The sequence below is a fragment of the Triticum dicoccoides genome, chromosome 3A, assembly GCF_002162155.2.
Source record: "Triticum dicoccoides isolate Atlit2015 ecotype Zavitan chromosome 3A, WEW_v2.0, whole genome shotgun sequence".
Classification (NCBI taxonomy): domain Eukaryota; kingdom Viridiplantae; phylum Streptophyta; class Magnoliopsida; order Poales; family Poaceae; genus Triticum; species Triticum dicoccoides.
Genome location: NC_041384.1, coordinates 139,737,642 through 139,759,435, shown reverse-complemented (window position 1 = coordinate 139,759,435; position 21,794 = coordinate 139,737,642). Strand labels below are relative to the sequence as shown.

Genomic DNA, 21,794 nt, shown 5'->3' with positions numbered 1-21,794 from the left:
GGGATGATGCCCCATGGATCATGTAGGATCGGATGACAGAAAAAATAGATTCAGATAGAGAAGCTGGATCCTTTACAAGAGACGGGTGCTTGAAGAAGAAAAAGGTGGTTCAGTGCATAAAGCTGGAAAAGTTAAAGTGGATAGTAGAGATGCATGTGTAGTGGAAGTCTATTTTCTTTTTCTTGATGAGGCTCACTAATGATAGCTTGTATTGGAGAGAGAAAAAATCAATGTAGATGCCTCAACCTACTTATTCTCATGGAACATCTATATCCATATGCCATCATTGTACATGTCCTTATCTCACATATAGACATGACATAATCAAATTCTTCCTTTTTCCCATGGAAAATGTTAAGTGGAGAAGTAAACTAGCACCGCGTGGCAAGCACGTGCATTCGCGGTGTAGAAAACTTCATATTTTGACCATGATTTATTAGTCCTCTTATATATTAGTTATTAGGTCATATTTTGACCATGATTTTAACTAACAAAATATAAGTTATACATAGCAAAAAGTACTATCATTAAAACTATATTCGAATACGAATCTAACAAAATAATTTGTGACATGTATTGAAATTTTATTAGTCAAATATATGGTCAAAATTTGACCCAAATTATAACATGGACTAATAAATCATGAAGGAGGTAGTACTAACTACAGTTACGCCAGCCTCGAGCTGTCCCCTGCTGAGAATCGTCAGCCGTTGTTGCCACTGCGAGGTGTCAACCCCCACACCACAAGCCATGGTCACCACCAAGATGTGCAAGCTGCCGAGCGCTGACTGGCTGTTCCTCTTCGTCGCGGAGCTGGGATGGACATTGGCACTGATCCCTCCTTCCCCCATGGGCCTCTCTGCCCGGCGCTACGACTCCATCTTCAGCTTCGGCGACTCCCTTCGCCGACACCGGCAACAACCCCGTCGTCTTGGCCGCCAGCTCCATCTTCGACCCTGTCACGCGGCCACCCTACGGCTCCACCTTCTTCGGCCGCCCCACCGGCCGCAACTCCGACGGCCGCCTCATCATCGACTTCATCGGTACACAACTACACATACGCACTGAACAAACTCTACTGATCTGAGGTGGTCAACTCAACTGGTCTGCTTGCAGCTCAGCGCCTGGGCCTGCCGCTCGTCCCGCCGTCCCTGGCGCACAACGGGAGCTTCCGCCGAGGCACCAACTTCGCCGTCGGGAGCGCCACCGCTCTCGACGCCACTTTCTTCCACGGTGGCAAGTTCCCTCTTAACGCCAGCTTGGCCGTACAGCTGCAGTGGTTCGAGTCGCTCAAGCCTTCTCTCTGCCGCACAACCAAGAAAATCAACTGACTGATAACACAACTCACATAAACCGCCCGCTCCTCACGCCACGCATCGTTGTGGGCCCTGCCCAACCTTATCTTCTTAGCGGAACAGGCGAGCCATCCGTTGATCCCTCGTCTCTAACCTCTCGATTCTTCCACGGCTGATTTCCGCGCCTCCCCACCATGGACGTGCTGTTCCCAAGCTAATGCCTCAAACCGTGCGTGTCTCCTCCATGGACGTGTTGTCTCCAAGCCACTGCCCCAAGGCCATACGTCTCTTCGCCATGGACGCGCTGTCCCCAAGCCACTGTCCCAAGCCAGTGCGTCTATCCATCATGGCCGTTTTGTGGTGTTGCGAAACAACACTGGCCGGTGGCAGCCAGTGCTCCGATAAAGCATTCAAGCGTTGTTAGTCGGATGGGGTGCGACGCGCTGTGGACCGGCTGTGGTGCAACCTCGTCGACGCTGCTCTGCAGCTCCCGACACACGTGACAGGAGGCACCGGAGCTGCGATGCAACCTCGCCGGCGCTGCAATGCAACTCTCCCAACGCACGTGACAGGAGGTACTGGAGCTGCGATGCAGCTTCGCCGGTGCTGCTATGCAGCTCTCCCGATGCACGCGACATGAGGCACCGACACTGCGATGCAACTCTCCCGACGCACGCGGCATGAGACACCGATGCTGCGATGCAACCTCGTCGGCGCTGCTATGCAGCTCTCCCGACGCACTCGGCATGAGGCATCGGTCATCTTCGGTGGATCTTGTCGAGCTTGTTGAGCTAGACGACGCAGAAGCTTCAATGCAACGGGGATGTTTGCTGTGGCGGAGATGACCGGCTGATTTCGAAGGTCGTCAACAGGCAGCACTGCAAGACGGGATGACGAAGAGCGATGGAGTAGTGTTGCACTGAAGAGACGACGGAGTCAATTTCTGCTGGTAAACGTTTCCACCCGGCGGACCGGCTGAAACTTCAGCCGGTCGCGCGCGGGCCACTGGATCCATGTAGATCGTATGGCACAAAACAGTCGCATTGTCCTCCACACATACCTTATCTTCCCACTCCTTCTTTATCCTTCCGTGCACACATGTTGTAGACACCGCCGGTGACAGCGACAACGACGATGAGCGGATGCGCCGGAAGCCCATTCGACGCCGTCCTAAATGCCTCACCCTTCTCCCCCTGTTCTCAATTTTTGCTTTTGCACCGGTGCTTCAAGTGCGCGTGCGCCTGTCTGTAGGAGCTCTTCTCCATGGCCGGCGTTCCTCTTTTCCCCAACAGCCTCGGCGGAGTTCACAGGTACCGGCGACGGCAACCAGCCGCTCTTCAAACCATCGGCGGGGCGGCCACGGATGCTTCGACGGGTGGCCATGGTATGGCAGCACCCATGTTGCATGCGTCAACTACGACCAGCATCTGTCGAGGGCATCGATGCTGCAACCGGCGTGTAATTTTGCTGGAACCGGTCGCTGGAAAAGCTACAACCACACTGATATTTTGCTGGAACCAACACCGATGCTGCAACCGGCGTGTCACTTTGCTGGAACCAGTCGACAGAAAAGCTACAACCGCACTGACATTTTGCTGGAACCAAATGACTGTCGACTCGTTTTGCTGGCACCGTCATTATTTTTTGCTGGAACCGGTCGCCGAGGAAGCTGCAACCTCACTAACATTTTGCTGGAACCAAACTATGGTGACTCGTTTTTGCTGGCACCGTCATTTTGTTTTGCTGGAACCTGTGACAATTTTTTGTTACAACCCAGCCACGGCGATGTTTTGATTTTGCTGGAACGATGAATGCTTTTGCTGGGACGAGGCCTTTTTGCTTGATACAACCCGGTGAACTACTGGACAGCTTCATCGGGGATGCAACCTCGACGAACGAACAACGCTGCTACAAGCTGGATGGAGCACTGCTGTTCGTCGGAGCTGCGACCTTCGCCGGCAGGAGCTGCATGCGGCGAACCGCCGAGAGCCTGGGCGAACAGGGGGCGCTGCAACCGGGGGCGGGCCATGCTGGGAGCAAGCGGCAGGGACGCTGGTGAGCAGCGTCGACGATGGCGGGCAAGCGCGAGCGGAGGCGCTGCCTTCTTTTTTTTTTTCCCTGTGCTTTTTTCTATCTCGCGTCGCGAGGTTGAAGAACGCTTGGGTCAGATCCAACGGGTATTTAGAGACTGATCGGGCGGCTAGGACTAGACCGGCGGAATTATTGGACCGGTGCGCCCGCGCTTAGCATCGCCCATTTCTGCTGGGTTGCGCTTGTGGTCCAACTGGCACATATCGGACGGCTGCGCATGGCCTCATCCAATGGCTTAGGAGGCGGTTTACGATTGTCTCACGTCAGCCGAACAACGCCTAGCAGTGGCCCACAACCAAAGGTTGGTGGTAGTTCCAAGTCAAGCGACGTAAGTCATGCCACGAAGTACGTATTTAGCTACCTGAAGAACTATAAGGAATTGATCATACGAACCTTACATTTTCTCTGCAGAGTGCCAGACCTTCTTCGGCAGATCCCTCTTCTTCGTGGGCGAACTCGGGGTCAACGACTACCACTTCTCTTTCCTCACTAAGAGCGTGCAAGAGATCATGTCGTTCGTTCTAGATGTCGTTTTTTTGTCCAAAAAGACCATCCTGCCGAATGCTATTGCCAAAAAGGACTACCTACGGATAAAATTATCAAAAAAGACCCCCTCACTAGTGGTGGCAAGCGCGACAGGCGACACGTGGAACCTGCCGCCACGCTAGGAGGCGACAAGCCCTGCCGCCACGCCTGTAGGCGGCGACCAGGCTAAAACGCTAATCGAACAGTACCCCGAGCCGGGATGGAACGGGCGAGGCCAAGTGGGCCATGCCGCCACCATGCGAGGCGGCCACTGTTGCCGCTGTCGCTCGTAGGCCGACAGGCCGTGCTGCTCGCGGGCCCAGCCTGTGGGCCAGGCCACCACCGCAGCAGGCGGCATCCGTCTGTTGCTGCACGCGCGACAACAACGCAGACGGCGCTGATTCCCGTCCTAGGCCAGAAGCAGAGTGAAATTCATTGGTGATGCTTATATCCTGTAAAAACCTAGGCCAGAAGCAGAGTGAAATTCATTGGTGATGTTCATATCCTGTAAAAACCTAGGTTGCAATGCCGCTGTGACCGCCCTTTGAGGAGGAACATCTTTCGCTTGACTCCGAAGAAGCAGAAGAATGATCATCATCATCTAGCGCCTCCGGCAATTCCTCCACGTGTTCGCTCATGTCAACGGCCGCATACCAATATCCAGTGTGATACACAGGTTGGCCGCATGTCGGTTCCGATGGGCCGACACTAGGGGCTGATGTGATGGCCAACTCGACCTCACCACCCCTGTTACTGCATCCGGCAACATCAGTGACTGAAATAAACTCCACATACACCATCGGCTGACCATACATTGAGTTATTGGGATGCTTGCAAATCTCATGTACGACCCCCACGACCGATCACCTGTGACAGGCCGCAAACCCCAACAGGCAATTGTCTCATCATTTCCTCCGTCAACGATGAAGGCCTTCATTGTTATTTTTTTCCTGCATCCCTGGGCCAAACACCGCTAAGATGCACCTTTTAACTGCTGTGTAACCCATGTTGACCATGTCTCTCACTACAACTGTAGTCGACTAGCACAAGGACACATCCAACCCGAAAGGACCGCCACGTAAGACATTTCTATAGTACACTGCTAAATTTTTCATAGTACCTAACCAATATACATGTTTACATTTCAAACAATTAGTAACTGAACATTTAGTACTAGTACGATGAAAACATTTACATATCATAAGACTAAAATAATAACTGTATTTTTGTTACAAATATTCGATTTGTTTTTAGAATCATTTGCTTAGACTTTTCAGGGTTGTTTGGTTAACGGGTATTTAGAGATCTATTTTTTCTCAAACTCGTCTACGAGTGTCACAAACTAAAACTATGTTTGCTTTTCTTTAACTACCCCAAATATATCCTAAACTGGTTCTCGTAACATGCAAAAAAAATCGAGCTTTCGGAAAAACGACTATTAGTAAAAACTGGTTTTCTACAAAATTTCCTTACAACAGGTTATGACAAAATCGAGGGTAATTACTCGCTATCCAAACAACCACTAAACATAATAGTACGATAATAACATTTTAATATCATATGAATAAAATATTTATTTTCTTCCGGCTTTATATAATTTTGTCATGTCATACGATAACAATCATTTATTTACAAATAATAATATTTACAGCGGCATGCACATTATTCACAACATTACATCAATATAAAAAATATTAACAAAATTACGGCGTCATTTTATACCTTAGCTCCAATATGGATGTGCTTGCAAATGCAATTAAGCGTCAAAATAGTTCAAATAAATATCCGTCACCAGTACTATATGAACGGAGTCAACCTATTATCACATGAACATCAATATTACACACGGATATTTCTTTCTGCTACCAAAAGTATGAAAATAGCACTTGCATGTATGTGGTCATCACCTCAAAAGGGACAACGAAGATGAAAACACAATTTCTTCAATCACGTCATCTCCTCCTTGTTTGCTACTAAGATGAATTATTTTACCTAATTACATACATCATTAAGTACATTAGCACCTAATCTTAACATATAAAATTTAGATTATTGCAACATAACAAAGTAGACCTACGGTTTCCTAACCATAGACTTATTAATAAACATACCACATGCATTGAATAATTACAGTGCAATTTGTTTCTTAATTACCGTATTAAGAGCTTCTCGCATGTCAATACTAATGGACGCAGCTAACATTGGTACAACATCTTCAACTTACTCTTCTAAAAAAATTTGTATAAATGTTGTATCTGTCGTCTGAAATTATTTCTAACCTCTAAGCACTAATATCGCATAGCTAATGACGAGCTAAAAGACTAACTAATTACCACCGTGCATGCATAAAAAAATTCATGTATTGCAAAGCTCATACCTTGATCTTCAACTTCATAGTTCACTTCGCTACGCAAATCCTACACCTGAAACTCTCAATGACTCCAAATGACTCCTCCAAGTGCTGAAATAATGCCTAAAAAACATACAATACACACTTAGGAACTAATAAAACAGAACAAAAACATCATGCATGCGAACGAAACCAACAAAAATGGATAGATCTTACCTTAATCTATCTTTTCTTCAACTACACCATCTTCGAAATCCAACTCTAAATCGGCCAAAATCACTAGTGAAAGTGACTACCAAGTTTTTCTTTCTGTGTATTCTTGTAGACTTAGACAGAGCAGAGAGGCAGAGAAGACAACCAGAGATATTCGAGAGAGAGAGAGAGTGTATGCGCACGGAGCCGCGGTTGTGCGTTTAAAAAGAAGAGGAGCACTGTATTGTCGGTAGAACCAGCCAGAACTCACCTACCACGGCCTCGGATTCCAGCATCGCGGTGTCTCATCACACGCAGCAACAACAACGCTCTCGAGTGTGCGGCAAGAAAACACGCGTAGAATCAGCATGTCTGAGTGTTGTCGCTTCGGCTGCAGCAATAGACGGAAGCAGGAATCACACACTGCTTTAATCAGTGTCTACATAGGATTAGTTTTAGGCGGGAATCCGATTCCAGATCATCGAAACTTGTGGCAGATAGCAAAACAAGGAATCGTGGGAATCAGTGTGTGGGAATCAGCACCATCTGCAACAGGAAAGGTGTCGCGTGCGCAAAGCAACAAAAAGATGCCGCCTCCTCCGGTGGCGGCCTGGCCCACGTCTCGGCCCGCGCGCAGCAGGCGTTGCCGGCCAAGGAGCGGCAGTGCCAGCGCTCGCCGCCTCGCCCAGTGGCGGCGGGGCCCGCCACTCCGGGCCCGTTCCGTCCCAGCGACGCCATTGGGCGAAACCCGTTTTCCCCGCGCGGCCGCCTCCTGCTATGGCGGCAGGGCCCGCCGCCTCCTAGCGTGGCGGCAGGTGCCACATGTCGGCTGCCGCGCCTGCCGCCACCAGTGAGAGGGTCTTTTTTGACAATTTCATCCGCAGGTAGTTCTTTTTGACAATTCTGTTGGTCAGGGGTCCTTTTAGACAAAAAATCCCAGATGTCATCAGGACCATCTCAACGGCCATCGAGGTACAACAATGTCCATGTAGCAAATCACCAACCTGCATTGCAGAAATGGTAACAGAGGCAGTTTACGCGGTATTGATCTAGCTATTGCAATGGTAACAGAGGCTGATCAAGCACGGGGCGACAAATTTCGTGGTTCCGGGGACAATCCCATCGGGATGCGCACCGCCGGTTCTCGCCTTGTTCCCCGATGCCGCCCCGGCAGAATACAACTCCACCACCGGTTGCCTGGAAGATATCAACAAGCTAGGGATGCACCACAACCTGCTGCTGCAGGAGGCCCTCAAGAAGCTCCGGGGCAGGCACCCGGGCGGCATGATCGTTTACGCAGACCTCTTCGGTCCAATCATGGACGTGGTGGAGTCGCCTCGCAAGTATGGTAAGCAAATTCAGAGCTATATTCTGCAGCAGGCTGTTTGTAGTAGGTGGTGGTAAAGGTTGATGGTTGTCATTCTCCAGGGTTTGAAGATGTTCTTACCATCTGTTGCGGAGGGCCTGGGACACTTTTCTGTGGTGATGAAGGTGCAAACCTATGTGAGAAACCGGCTGCTTGTCTGTTCTAGGACGGCGTCCACTTGACGGAGGCGGCTTACCACTACATCGCCGATGTCTGGCTGGACAGCATGGACTCCCCTGCAATACAGAGCAGATATTAGTTAGTGAGGTAGCAGAAGCTGCTCTGATTCATGGACTGGCTTGTCTTACTCCCTTGAGGACTTTCTGAAAAAGCAATGGAAATGAAATGGAATCATGGAAGAAGCTCCAAGATGACTCTTTAGGAGTCACGCTGAACTCTGAGCGAATTACACCATACAAGTTACAAAACCAGAGGATAAAACCTTTTGCTTATTGTAACACCGAGACCCACACTTTATTCTGGAAACTACTCCCTCCGTCCCACAATATAAGATGTTTTGCAAGCTATGGAGGGAGTAGTTTCTGTTTGTTTTGGAGTTATCTGAAGTTCATTGGATGGATCTGATATGGGTTTCCAGATTACAACATGGCAAGCTTCGAAGGGCAGCAATCCTCCTTCCCAACCACCTACCTCGGCCTGCCAATCTCCACGCGGAAATTGCGGCTGGTGCACTTCCAATTCACAATTGATCGAATTCATGCTAGACTGGCGGGGTGGAAGGGATGGCTCATGAGCATGGCGGGCTGGCGCGTTCTTGTGCGTGCGGCGTTAACTGCACTTCCAGTGTTTGCCATGACCATCCTCAAGGTCCCAAAGAAAATTCTAAAGGAAGTGGACAAGGCCCGCAGACAGTTTCTTTGGGCGCAAGATGAGAAAATCACTGGCGCCAAATGCAAAGTGGCTTGGGAAAAGGTTTGTCGGCCGGTGGACAAGGGAGGACTTGGCATTTTGGATCTTCATCGCTTTGGTTCTGCCCTGCGGATGAGATGGCCGTGGCTCACCTGGTAGCAACAGCGAAGCCCCTGGATGAACTTTCCTGTCCCGTGCGATCACGACGACCGGCTGCTCTTTGCATCGGCCACCTCAATTCAGCTGGGCAACGGAAGGACCGCCAGCTTCTGGACAAGCTCTTGGCTAGGATCAATGGCTCTTTGTCAAGAGTTTCCAACTCTTTTTCAGCACTCGCGTGGAAAGAGCAGGACAGTACACGAAGCCCTAGCCAATGACAAATGGATCCAGGACTTGCAGCACGGTAACACGGGTGAAATAGTTGTGCAGTACGTGCAGCTGTGGCGCAAGCTGCACACAGCCAACATCACACTAACCACAGATGAAGACTCGATCGCCTCGGTGGCCGGCGGTGGCAACTCTTACACTGCTAGTGCTGCCTACAAGCTGCAAACTGACGATGCTGATGCTCCAGGAATCAAGGCGGCAATCTGGAAGGCCTGGGCCCCCGAAACCGTCAAAATTTTTGCATGGCTACTTCACCAAGACAGACTTTGGTGCAACGATCGCCTGCAGCGGCGCGGGTGGCCAAATGGGTATTTTTGTACCCTATGTCTCAGAAATCTCGAGAGTTCTACTCACCTCTTTTGGGATTGCCCACTATCACGCTCGATCTGGGAGACGACATCCACCTGGAATGGTTGTGCAGCATTGCAACTTAGCAGATCAAGGAGCCACTCCTCCCTCAGCCACTGGAAAAGAATAGTCCAACTAACACCATCAAGCTCCATGAAAGGATTGAAATCGTTGATGATGTTGATAGTCTGGGAGATATAGAAGGAGAGAAACGCATGCGTATTCAACAGCAAGCTGCCCCACGCCGACACGTGCTGCACGCCATCAGGAACACGCTTGAGCTGTGGAGACTGGCGGGAGCAAGATGCCTAGAGCCCCCTTTTGGGGAGTATGTAGCGAGAGAGTAGCCCTAGGATAATGCCGGCCACCTGTATCTTCTTTTCGTTTCTCCTTTTGTACCCTTGATCGCTTGATCACCCCTTGTTCTCCCGTTGCTTTCTCCTAAATCAATGAAGCCGAAAACCCCGGATCTTTAAAAAAAGTAATATATTTTAGAGCCTGAAATGTCTTGGTACTGTTCAGTCTTTCATGCCATTACTAAAATATTCACCAGAATCTACAACCATGCATCATCGGGAAAAGAGGAAAATAAATCTACAACCATACTAACAAGTATTCCCTCCGTCCCAAAATATAAGAATGTTTTTACACTATATAGTGTCAAAACGTTCTTATATTTTGGGACAGAGGGAATAACTAATAAATAAACTTGTACCGAGTAGTAGTTTAATTGTTCTGAAGATGAACGGACAAGCCTTCGTGTCATAAAGGCTTAAAGCAGCTTTTCCACAAGTCTATATATAATGTAACAAATCGTAGTTCAGAACCTTGGCCAATAAGGGACAAGTGCAGTTTAGGAAATATAGTACAAAAGAGACAAACTTAATTCTTGATGTAGATCTGGACAGATGGAACGAAGCTTTTGGCCCTTCAGAGACTATATAAGTCTGTAGAGGGAGTGCAATCCTCCATGCCCACAAAATTCAGCAGCGACCTCGGAATAGGAGGTACTTCAATATCCATGACACCCTCCAGCATGTGAACAACTTGCCCCATCATTGGCCTATGATCCTCAGCATCTTGAATGCACCAGCATGCGATTTTGCAAGCTCTGCTCAGCTGCTCCACATCTGCATCGCCTTCCAACCTACTATCCAATAGGCACATGACATCTCCTTCATTCACTTTCTTTTGCTGGTGATCTCCTTAATTCACCTTGACTACAGCAAAGATGGGAAAGTAAGTGAACTTCCCTTCCTTTATTTTCTCCACATTCCTTCGCCCCGAAATGATTTCAAGAAGCATCATTCCGTAGTTGTAAACGTCAGACTTATGTGTGATCGGAAGCCCTGAGATTCACTTCGGTGCAAGATATCCGATGGTCCCCCGCATTGTTGTCAGTGCCCTGCTAAAATCTCAGCCAAGCAGCTTTGCCATACCGAAGTCTGCAACCTTAGGACAAAAATTTGTATCAAGAAGTACATTGTCCGGCTTTATGTCGCAGTGTATAATGCAATCCTTGTATTCCTCATGCAGATAAGCCAAGCCTCTTGCAGTTCCAAGTGTTATACTATACCGGAGCTCCCAGATAAGTTTTGCAGAACTCTTCGCAAAAGGTCCAAGGACTTGGCCATATGGAGTGTGATGACTGTAGTACTCCCCCCCCCCCCGGTCATATCTTACTATCTTTATTCTTTTATCATGCTGATTTTCAACTTCAGCTTTGAATATCTTAAATTTATCCAACGCTTTAGATCTTTCTTTGATTGGATAAATATAACCATATTGGGAGTAATCGTCTATGAATGTTATGAACGGGTCATAGCCCATCCACACTTTTCATTGGAATTTTTCACAAATGTCAGTGTGAATGATTTCTAGTGTTCCTGTGCTACGGTTTGCACCCTTTTTGATTTGTTTTACATACTTTTCTTTAATGCAATCTATGCATTGTTCTAAGTCTGAGAACTCTAATGGAGGAAGAATTTCATTTTTAACTAGTCTTTCTTTTCTCCCCTTCGAAATATGGCCCAAGCGACAGTGCCGTAATTTCGATGAGTCATGAGTTCTCTTTCTTTTCTTTTGTTCTTTATCCGACGCGGAAACATGGTCATTCACATTACACACAGAATACACTTTTTCACATAGTGATAATAAATAAAGCTCATTGTGAAGGAAAGCAACACCCACATAAGTATTATTAAACCATATGGCACACTTGCCATGTCCAAAATGACATTCATAATGATCTTTATCCAAACATGAAACACTAATCAAATTTCTGTGTAATGAAGGAACATATAAAACATTGTAAGCAGAAGCTTGAATCCATCATCTAACTCCAGGGAGATGTTGCCGACAGCTTCAACTTCTGCTTGAACTCCGTTTGCAACTTCAATGCATCTTTTGCTTCTTTGCGTAATCCGCGTCGAATGGAATCCCTGTAGTTGCTCCTGAGTAATTCCACCAAGTAGATTTCGAAAATTGTGTATACAAGGATTCATTTACAAAGGAAACAATGTTGTTACCTCTCTTTGCCATTACTAACTTTAGCCAAACAGGGCAATCTTTCTTGTAGTACCCAGTCTGCTTACAATGGAAACATGCATCTTTGTCCACTGAAAAGACTTTTGCTGATGCTGATATTGCATGGAAGCTTTTCCATGTGGCTTTGAAGGGGACCTTTGCTACTTGGATTGTAATTCTTTTTCTTATTATCCTTCACATAGTTCAGAGAACCACCATATGAGGTTATAAGTCTTTCCTCTTCTTGCACACACATGGCTATAGTCTTTTCAATGTCCCATTTTTCAATGTCACAAGAAGAGGAAAGACTTAGAACCTCATATGGTGGTTCTCTGAACTATGTGAAGGATGGTAAGAAAAAGAATTACAGTCCAAGTAGTAAAGGTTCCCCTTCAAAGCCACATGGAAAAGCTCCCACGCAATATCAGCATCAGCAAAAGTCTTTTCCAGTGGACAAAGATGCATGTCTCCATTGTAAGCATACTAGGCACTACAAGAAAGATTGCCATGTTTGGCTAAAGTCAATAATGGCAAAGAGAGGTAACAACATTGTTTCCTTTGTAAATGAATCCTTGTATACATAGTTTTCGAAATCTACTTGGTGGATTAACTCATGAGCAACTGTTCATGTTGCAAATTCGTTACAGGGATTCCATTCGACGTGGACTATGCAAAGAAGCGAAAGATGCATTGAAGTTGCAAACGAAGTTCAAGCAGAAGTTGAAGCTGTCAACGACATCTCAATGGAGTTAGCTGATGGATTCAAGCTTCTGCTTACAGATGTTTTATATGTTCCTTCATTACACAGAAATTTGAGTAGTGTTTCATGTTTGGATAAAGATCATAATGAATGTCATTTTGGACATGGCAAGTGTGCCATATGGTTTAATAATACTCATGTGGGTGTTGCTTTCCTTCACAATGAGCTTTATTTATTATCACTACATGAAAAAGTGTATTCTATGTGTAATGTGAATGAGCATGTTTCCGCATCCGATAAAGAACAAAAGGAAAGAAAGAGAACTCATGACTCATCGAAATTATGGCACTGTCGCTTGGGCCATATTTCGAAGGGGAGAATAGAAAGACTAGTTAAAAATGAAATTCTTCCTCCATTAGAGTTCTCAGACTTAGAACAATGCATATATTGCATTAAAGGAAAGTATGTAAAACAAATCAAAAAGGGTGGAAACCGTAGCACAAGAACACTAGAAATCATTCACACTGACAGTAGAGTCTACGAGTACCGCCGCGGCTGCTTTTTTTTCTTTTTTGAGACAAACTGCCACGACTGATGTGTCCCTCCCTCAAAACTTTTTAGCATGTAGATTTTTTTTATTTTTACATTACAACCTCCTCTTACTCACTGACAATAATTATGGAACAAAAAGGGTACATCCTTTACAAATAGAGGAGTAATAGAAAAGCAGGCAGACGGATGCAAAAGCTAGCAGACACACTGCTCTTCTCCTCTCTGGCGCAACCTGCATGGCTGCATGGACGCTCACCTCGCGTCAAGAGTTAAGACATCAATCAATAGCACTGCTACATTGGCGGCCGAGCTGTGTAGCTTAATTCGTCCAACATCCTACGAACTAGCTAGCCAAAAAGCTCAACTACTCTTAACTGAATACACCTACCACCAAGGACGATGGCAGTATAAAGGCCTACCGCCAAGGAGATCAAACAAGGCAAACTGCACTTCAAACAGACATGACGGCACAGGCAAGTGCTACCGTCATTGACCTCTGTAGTAGGTTGTGTTATCCTACCGCCAAGGACGATGGTGGTAGGAAAAGAGTCAGCTCACGAAATTTTTACAAAGTGGAGTCAGATCGTGATGAAGTTAGGAAAAAGGGTCAAAACAGTCGATTCTGCCTCATGAGGCTACTATTGGAATTAAATGGCCTCTGCTGGGGAAACCCATTTTTGCTTCTCCACAAAAGAACCAAACCAATAACGAGGAGGGTCAATGCAACTATCACCTTTACAACTATAATCTCAATTTTGGTATATGCTTTTTCTTCCTTAGGCATATACTTATGACTATCAGGAGCAGACCACAATATAGAGCCACAATTCCCTAGTTTAGATGCACTAACAGAACCATTGTGATCTAATTGCATCACTTCCGTCCATATTGGGTTGGACCGTCGGTCTGTGTATGCCGTACGTTGGGCTCCATACCCGCTGGTACCTTGATTGAAAAAAAAAACACCTCGCGCCCCTGCCCCCGACCTGATCCGAAACCCTAACGATCTGCCGCCGCCGCATGACTCCGGCAGGCGGCCATTTCTAGTCGCCGGTGTTAGGCTTACCGTCGTTGTCGCACGGCACCTTCCAAGCGGTGATGATGTTGTGCGGTGTTCAGATTGATCAAGAACTTTATTCAAAGGTGTATCGATGGAGCAAGAAACCAGATATGCCGGCAATGATTCTGGTAATGAGAATGGATACCCGTAATTGAATGTCAACATACCTCCTGAGGACAACTATATCTTTGAGGATGAATCGTATAGTGGTAACGTAAATGACGTGAACGTTGACGAAAAACAACATTGACACTTACATGTGTTTCTTTGAATTTGCACAGGCACATGTCGATGATGACAATGAGCACGACGATGTAGATGAAATTTATGTTGAAAGCGTGAACCAGGAACGTTCAAAAATATGTAGGGCAAGGAATGATATAACAAGAGCATTATACCACTTACATGTCTTGCTTTAAATCTACACAGGTAGATGTCGATAATGACAATGAGCAGAACAACGTTGATGAATCTTATGTTGAGAGCGCAAGCCAAGTACGTTGAAAAATATGTAGAGCAAGAAACAATATAACAACTTAGTGACTTACACACGGTTCTTTGTCTAATTTTGCAGGAGGGATTTCGGTGGTCCTAACAGGCACAATGACCATGACGATGACGTTGAGTTCAAATTGGACATTGGGTATGATGAATATCAGCAAGAGTCCCGCGATAAGCATTGGAAGGTAATGGCAAAGACGTTCAAATCATAAGGGGAGGCGTACGTGTTCTACAGCAAGTACGCAAATGAACGTGGGTTTAGTATTAGGAGGGATTTGCTGAAACAAGGAAAAGGTCCTACGGGAAGTATTTGCTTGAGGAGGTATCTTTGTTCCGGAGCTGTAAAACGGCAGGGCAAGTTTTGTATCACGGAAGGCCGGACCCGTAGGATTAGACCATAGGCTCTTACTGCGAAGCTCATTTGACAGTGAAGTTTGATAAAAAAATCATGCAGTTTGTTATGTTGGCAGTTTTGACGATGATCACAACCATGTTCTTGCTAGAACGAACAAAATCTCATTTCTTCGGTCTCATAAACAGGTCAAGGAATTCCAGAGAGCGGAGATTTTAGCCATGGCAGGAGCTGGGATCATACAACACATAATTATGGACAACTTCATCAGCGGGTATGGCTCGTACGCTAAGGCGGGGTTTGAGAGGAAGGACCTGTATAATCTTTATAGGGAGAAGATGAAATTGTTTGCAAAGGGCGATGTTGACTTTGCCGTTGGAATCATGATAAGAAGGAAGGATAAGAATCGATTTTTTTTCTTTGAGTACATCGTTGATGCTGAAGGGAGGCTCAAAAACATGTTCTGGTGTGATCCATAATCACGTCGGGACTATCGGGGCCACGGTGACGTAACCGCATGTGACAGTACGTACAAGATGAATAGGTACGAAATGTCATTCATCCCTTTCGTTGGTCCAAATAACCATCGTTGTACTGCGGTATTCGGCTATGCAATCGTGTCAAACGAGACGGAAGACACTTATGTTTGGCTACTTGAGGTATTCACGACAGCTATGTGTGAGCAGAGGCCGAAGTCCGTAATTACCGATGGAGATGCAACAAAGATAAGTGCTATCCGAAAGGTCCTTCCTGACATGTGGCACCGTCTTTGTGCATGGTATATTGAAAAGAATATGCATAGACACCTTTACCACAAGTCCTTGAAGGAGTTCGAGTCACTTATGTACTACGCTACTACACATGGGAGAGATGGAGCGCGTTTGTGAGAAAATGTCCCCAACAATGGTTGAAAGGGATGTATAGAAAGAAGAGGCTTTGGTCCGCCTCATATCCATCTGCTAGTTTTTTTCTTGGTATGCGGAGCAACCAGAGGAGCGAGAGTCTGAACTCATGCCTTCACCTTCATCTTGACTTCGGTATGATCATGGTTGACATGGTTGTGCACTATGAGAACTGCATTGTTTGCCTCCGTGAAAACGAGGCGCACGACGACACACCCTCACAATCTGGACGAGTCGTAGTTCCTAATTGTAAGGAGATTGAGTTGGTCGCTGCCTGTGCATTCACTCTAGCGAATTTTGTATTTTGCGGCAAAATCTGAAGAAGGTTGGAGAGCTTGAGGTCCTTGAAAAATTGATAGGAACAGGCTCTCGGAGATTTATAGTGGCATGGAAGAATAACAAGGAACACTGATTTACTGTGGACTACACGCCAAGTAACTCAAGCTCTCCAACCTTCTTTAGATCTTGCTGCAAAATATAAAAGTTCACCAGAGTGAATGCACGGGCATTGGCCAACTCAATATTCTTATAATCAGTAACTGCCACTAGTACAGACTGTGAGGCTATGCAGTCGTCCTGTGCCTCATTTTCATGGAGGCGGACAATGCAGTTCTGGTAGTGCACAGTCATGTCAACAATGGTCATACCAAAGTCGAGATGAAGGTGAAGGCGTGATTTCAGACTCTCACTCCTCTGGTTGCTCCGCATACCAGGAAAAAACCACCAGACAGACATGAGGAAGACCAATGCCTCTTCTTCCTATACATCCCACTCAGACATTGTTGCATTTTCTCCATCTGCTATTTTCTCACAAACACGCTCATCTCTCCTCAAAGACAGGTGTAGTGGTGTAGTACAGAATAAACCTTAACTCCTTCAAGAACTTATGGTGAAGGTATCTCTGCATATTCTTTTCAATATGCCATGCACAAAGATGGTGCCACATGTCAGGAAGGACCTTCTGAATAGCCCTTAAATCGTTGCATCTGCATAGATAATTACGGACTTCAGCTTTTGCTAACCGATAGCTCTCATGACCGCTTCAAGAAGCCAAACATAAGTATCTTTTGTCTTGTCTGACACTATAACGCAGCCGAATACTATAGTGCAATGATGGTTATTCAGACTAACGAAATGGATGAATGTCACTCCGTACCTATTCATCTTGTACATACTGTCACAGACAGTCATGTCACCGTGGTACAGATAGTCCGGACGTGACCGAGAATCACACCAGAATATGTTTTTGAGCTTACCTTTAGCATCAACAGTGTACTCAAAGAAAAAGATATGGACTTTTTTCCTTCCTTCTTATCATGAATCCAACAGCACTGTCCGCATCGCCCTTTTTGCGAACAGTTTCAAGATTATACAGGCCCTTCCTCCCAAACCCTACCTTAACGTACGAGCCATACCTACTGGTGAAGATGTCCATAATTATGTTTTTTCTGATCCCAGCTCCTGCCATAGGTAAGATCTCTGCTCTCTACAATTCCTTGATCTTTCTATGAGACCAAAGAAACGAGATTTCGTTCGGTCTAACAAGAACATGGCTGTGATCATCGACAAAACTACCAATATAACAAACTGCATGACTTTTATTAGACTTCACTATCAAATGAGCTTCGCATTAGCACCAAGTCTCCGGTCTAAGCGTACGGGTCCAGCCTTCCATGGTACAGAACTTGCGTTGCCGTTTTCTAGCCCTAGAAGATACCTCCTCAAGTGGATATTTCCCGTAGTGCCTTTTCCTCGTTTCAGCAAGTCCCTCGTAATTCTGAACCCGCGTTTCTTTGTGTACTTGTTGTAGAAAACGTACGCCTCCCCTTCTGAGATGAACGTCTTTTCCATTACCTCCAATGCCTATCCAGGGAGAATTGCAACTACAGAGAAACAAGAAGATATACTCTCTGTAAGAAATGCTGACCAAAACATATCCAACATCACTTCTTAGTTCTAGGCCACCTTGTGAGAGTCCAAATGACCAGGACGAAGGATCAAACACGAAGAAATCAGCAGTGGGCGCCCAAACTAAAAGAGGACTACAAGATGATGAATTCATGTACCATTTGCCAAATTTAGAATCCAAGTAACATGGAGGAAAGAGGCAATGGGAACCCAGCTTGAAGGCACCATATTTTGAGAGTAAGGTCTGGTTACCACTCATAGATTGGCCTAGAAGAAGCATGTCTGTTGCATGTGCAAATTTACGCCCAGAAAACAATATCTTGATCAAGTGGAGAAGTACTACTAGGAAGGAAGACAATGAAGGCATGTGCTTTCTTGCCTTCTCCATTCAGTAAGAGCCCCTTACTAACAATTTGAACGTTCTAGCCGTCTTAATGTCCCAACTCCCAACTAAATAGGTGAAGAACCCATGGCTAAGACTAAGATGTCTAGCATTCAAAGTCAAAGATGTTGACTTGGGTTTAAGTCAAAAGCCAAAACAAAATTCATAACTTGATGGTATCCTAGTCATGACTGTAAAATTATCGGATACCCTCATGGCCTCATCCTAGGGTAAGGGCAAATTCCTAGTCTTCTGCTTGCAGATGTTGACGTTGGCCAAACTTGCTTGATGGACCCTGAGTTATTCCTAATAAGTTAAAAAACAGCAAGCGACAACGACTACCTTGAAACAGCAAGTGACATGAACCACGCCTATACCAGCCCGCGCTCTCGGCTTCCTCGACTATGGCACAAAAGGCTATCACCTCGCCCAAGCACCTCGTCACAGTGGCGGAGCCAGGATTGGAGGAAGACCGGGGCCAAAAAACTAAAAATTCACCGCAAGGGGAAAACTTAGCTCCTATGAGTCTATAACTAACGCAAATAATACTACATACGAAAGCATACAAAATATTACTCAAATGCATAATAAATCTAGAACTTAAACACAATGTTTAACTATCCAACAAAATAGATAAAACTTGGCAAGTATATTTTGCAAATGTAGTTAAAGATACGTCTGAATTCTTGCGGAATAGTTTATGTCTTTTTTTTAAGCATGAATCATTGTCATACTTCTGAGTTCTCGCTCAATGCACATGTGCATTTTTGTTTTTGAATGATTAATTATTGTGATACTTCTCATTTCTTGTTAAATCAGTCAATCGCACATGTGCATTTTATTTCCGAATCATGAACCTTTGTGATGCTTCTGAATTCTTGCTCAATCAGTCAATTGCACACTTGCATTTGTTTATGAACTAGTCGATTGCTCAAGCAACCGTAAACCTTACACGGTTAGTTTCAACAATATGACGCATGGCTGAAATCATTAGTACACGTGAAAGATAATAATCCTAATTCCATCCCAAAACTAGCACATACAGAGAGAACCGAAGGGAAATCAGGACTGAGACAGAGACGTACTTGCAATTGTAGAGGCGAATGGCGGATCGGCGAGGTTGGGCTCACGCGGGGCAGGTAGCAGGCTGCGCCGCGCAGGCTAGGAGAGCGGCGGACTGCAGCACTCGCACGGAGGTGAGAGGCGGCGGAGGAGCGACCATCGTCGGAGCCAGGGCACCCCTATTTACCGCCTTATGCGAGCGAACGGGGACGCCTCGCGTAGGGGAGAGCCCAGATGGGCCGGCCCAGCCGCGCAGGAGGCAAAGGCCTTTTTGTTTTTTTCTTCTATTTTCTATTCTCATTTTTGGCTTTATCTTTGTACTTTTATTTATATTCTAAAATATCCTACGCATATATACAATAAACACTATTCAAAAACACATTTACAAAAATGTTGAACAAGTATTTAAGAAATGTTGAATGAACATTAAAAAATGTTGAACAAGTATTTGAAAAATTTGAAGAAGTAATAAAAATGTTAAACAAGTATTTGAAAATGTTGAATAAGTATTAAAAAAATGTAGAACACGTATTTGAAAAATGTTGAACAAGTATTTATATTTTTTGAATAAGTATTAAAACTATTGAAGAAGTATTTGAAAATGTTGAATAAGTATTAACAATTGTTGAACGAGTATTTAAAAAATGCTCAATAAGTATTTAAAATGTTGAACAAGTATTGGAAATGTTGAATAAGTACTAAATAATGTTGAACGAGTATTCAAAAAATGTTGGACATGTATTTTAAAATTGTTGAATAATTAGTAAAATGTTGAGAAAGTGTTTTAAAATGTTGAATAAGCATTTGGACAAGGTTGAACATGTATACAAAAAATGTTGATCACTTATTAAAAAATGTTTTTGACATATAAGAAATTGTAGAGTGGAAACAAAAACAAACATAAAAAACAAATGAAAAAATAGAAATGGAGAAGAAAAAAGAAAGCCAAAGAAAAAAGAAAAAAAGAATGATAACAAAGAAGGGAAGAAAAAACAATGAACAAAAAAACTAGAAATAAAACGGAGACTAGACAGTGTAAAGTGCGACTTGTTTCGTGTTAAGAATAGTCACCCTACTCATTTTTCACAAACACTGACCTAGGCTAGCCACACTTACTATTAACCAGGAGAGCACGATTTTAATCCGTGAGCACCCCTAATTCACATATATCCTTTTTCTTTCATTAGCTGCACTCGCATGGGCGGCTCAATTAGTAGACCCCTTCAGCAATACGTTCCCCGTGTGCTCGCGTAAGGCAATAAATAGTCGCCCCGTCGGAGCCATGTGCTGGGAGCTCTACTTCGGGCCTTTGTGTGCCTGGGTCATTCTGGGCTGAACCCAGGGCCCAAAATAAAATCTATACAAGAAATGGTTAAAAAAAGTAGGCAGGCCTCCATATCTCGCATTCAGACAGCCCAGGCGCGCGAGAACAACAGACTCGTTTTTTTTTTACATTTTCTGTTTTTGTTTTAGCTTTCTTTTTTATACTTTCAATATTATAAATAATATATTACAAAAATCACTCTACATAAAACATTTGCAAAATGTTGACCAAGCATTTCAAAAATGTTAAATGTGTACAGTGAAAATGTTTATCACATATACAAAAAAATGTGTCTGAAACAATTGAGCATGTATTTTGAAAATGTTAATCATGATGGAAATATGCCCTACAGGGAATAATAAAATGGTTATTATTATATTTCCTTAATCATGATAAAGGTTTATTATTCATGCTAGAATTGTATTCATCGAAAACTTAAATACATGTGTGAATACATAAACAAATACCATGTCCCTAGTAAGCCTCTACTAGACTAGCTCGTTGATCAAAGATGGTTAAGGTTTTCTAACCATATACATGTGTTGTCATTTGATAATGGGATCACATCATTAAGAGAATGATGTGATGGACAAGACCCATCTGTTAGCTTGGCATAATGATCGTTCAGTCTATTGCTGTTGCTTTCTTCATGTCAAATACATATTCCTTCGACTATGAGATTATGTAACTCCCGGATACCGGAGGAATGCCTTATTTGCTATCAAACGTCACAACGTAACTATAAGATTATGCAACTCCCGGATACCGGAGGAATGCCTTGTTTGCTATCAAACGTCACAACGTAACTATAAGATTATGCAACTCTCGGATACCAGAGGAATACCTTGTGTGTTATCAAACGTCACAACGTAACTGGGTGATCATAAAGATGTTCTACAGGTATCTCCGAAGGTGTTTGTTGAGTTGGCATAGATCGAGATTATGATTTGTCACTCCGAATATAGGAGAGGTATCTCTGGGCCCTCTCGATAATACACATCATAAGCTTGCAAATAAATGACTAAGGAGTTAGTCACAAGGTGATGTATTACATAACGAGTAAAGAGACTTGCCGGTAACGAGATTGAACTAGGTATGAAG

At 44.7% G+C, this 21,794-nt stretch overlaps 1 pseudogene; it reads left to right on the top strand.

Annotated features, from left to right (window-relative positions):
- The first annotated feature begins 750 nt into the window (after window positions 1-750).
- On the top strand, window positions 751-8,078 carry LOC119272080 (annotated as a pseudogene).
- The last annotated feature ends 13,716 nt before the right edge of the window (window positions 8,079-21,794 follow it).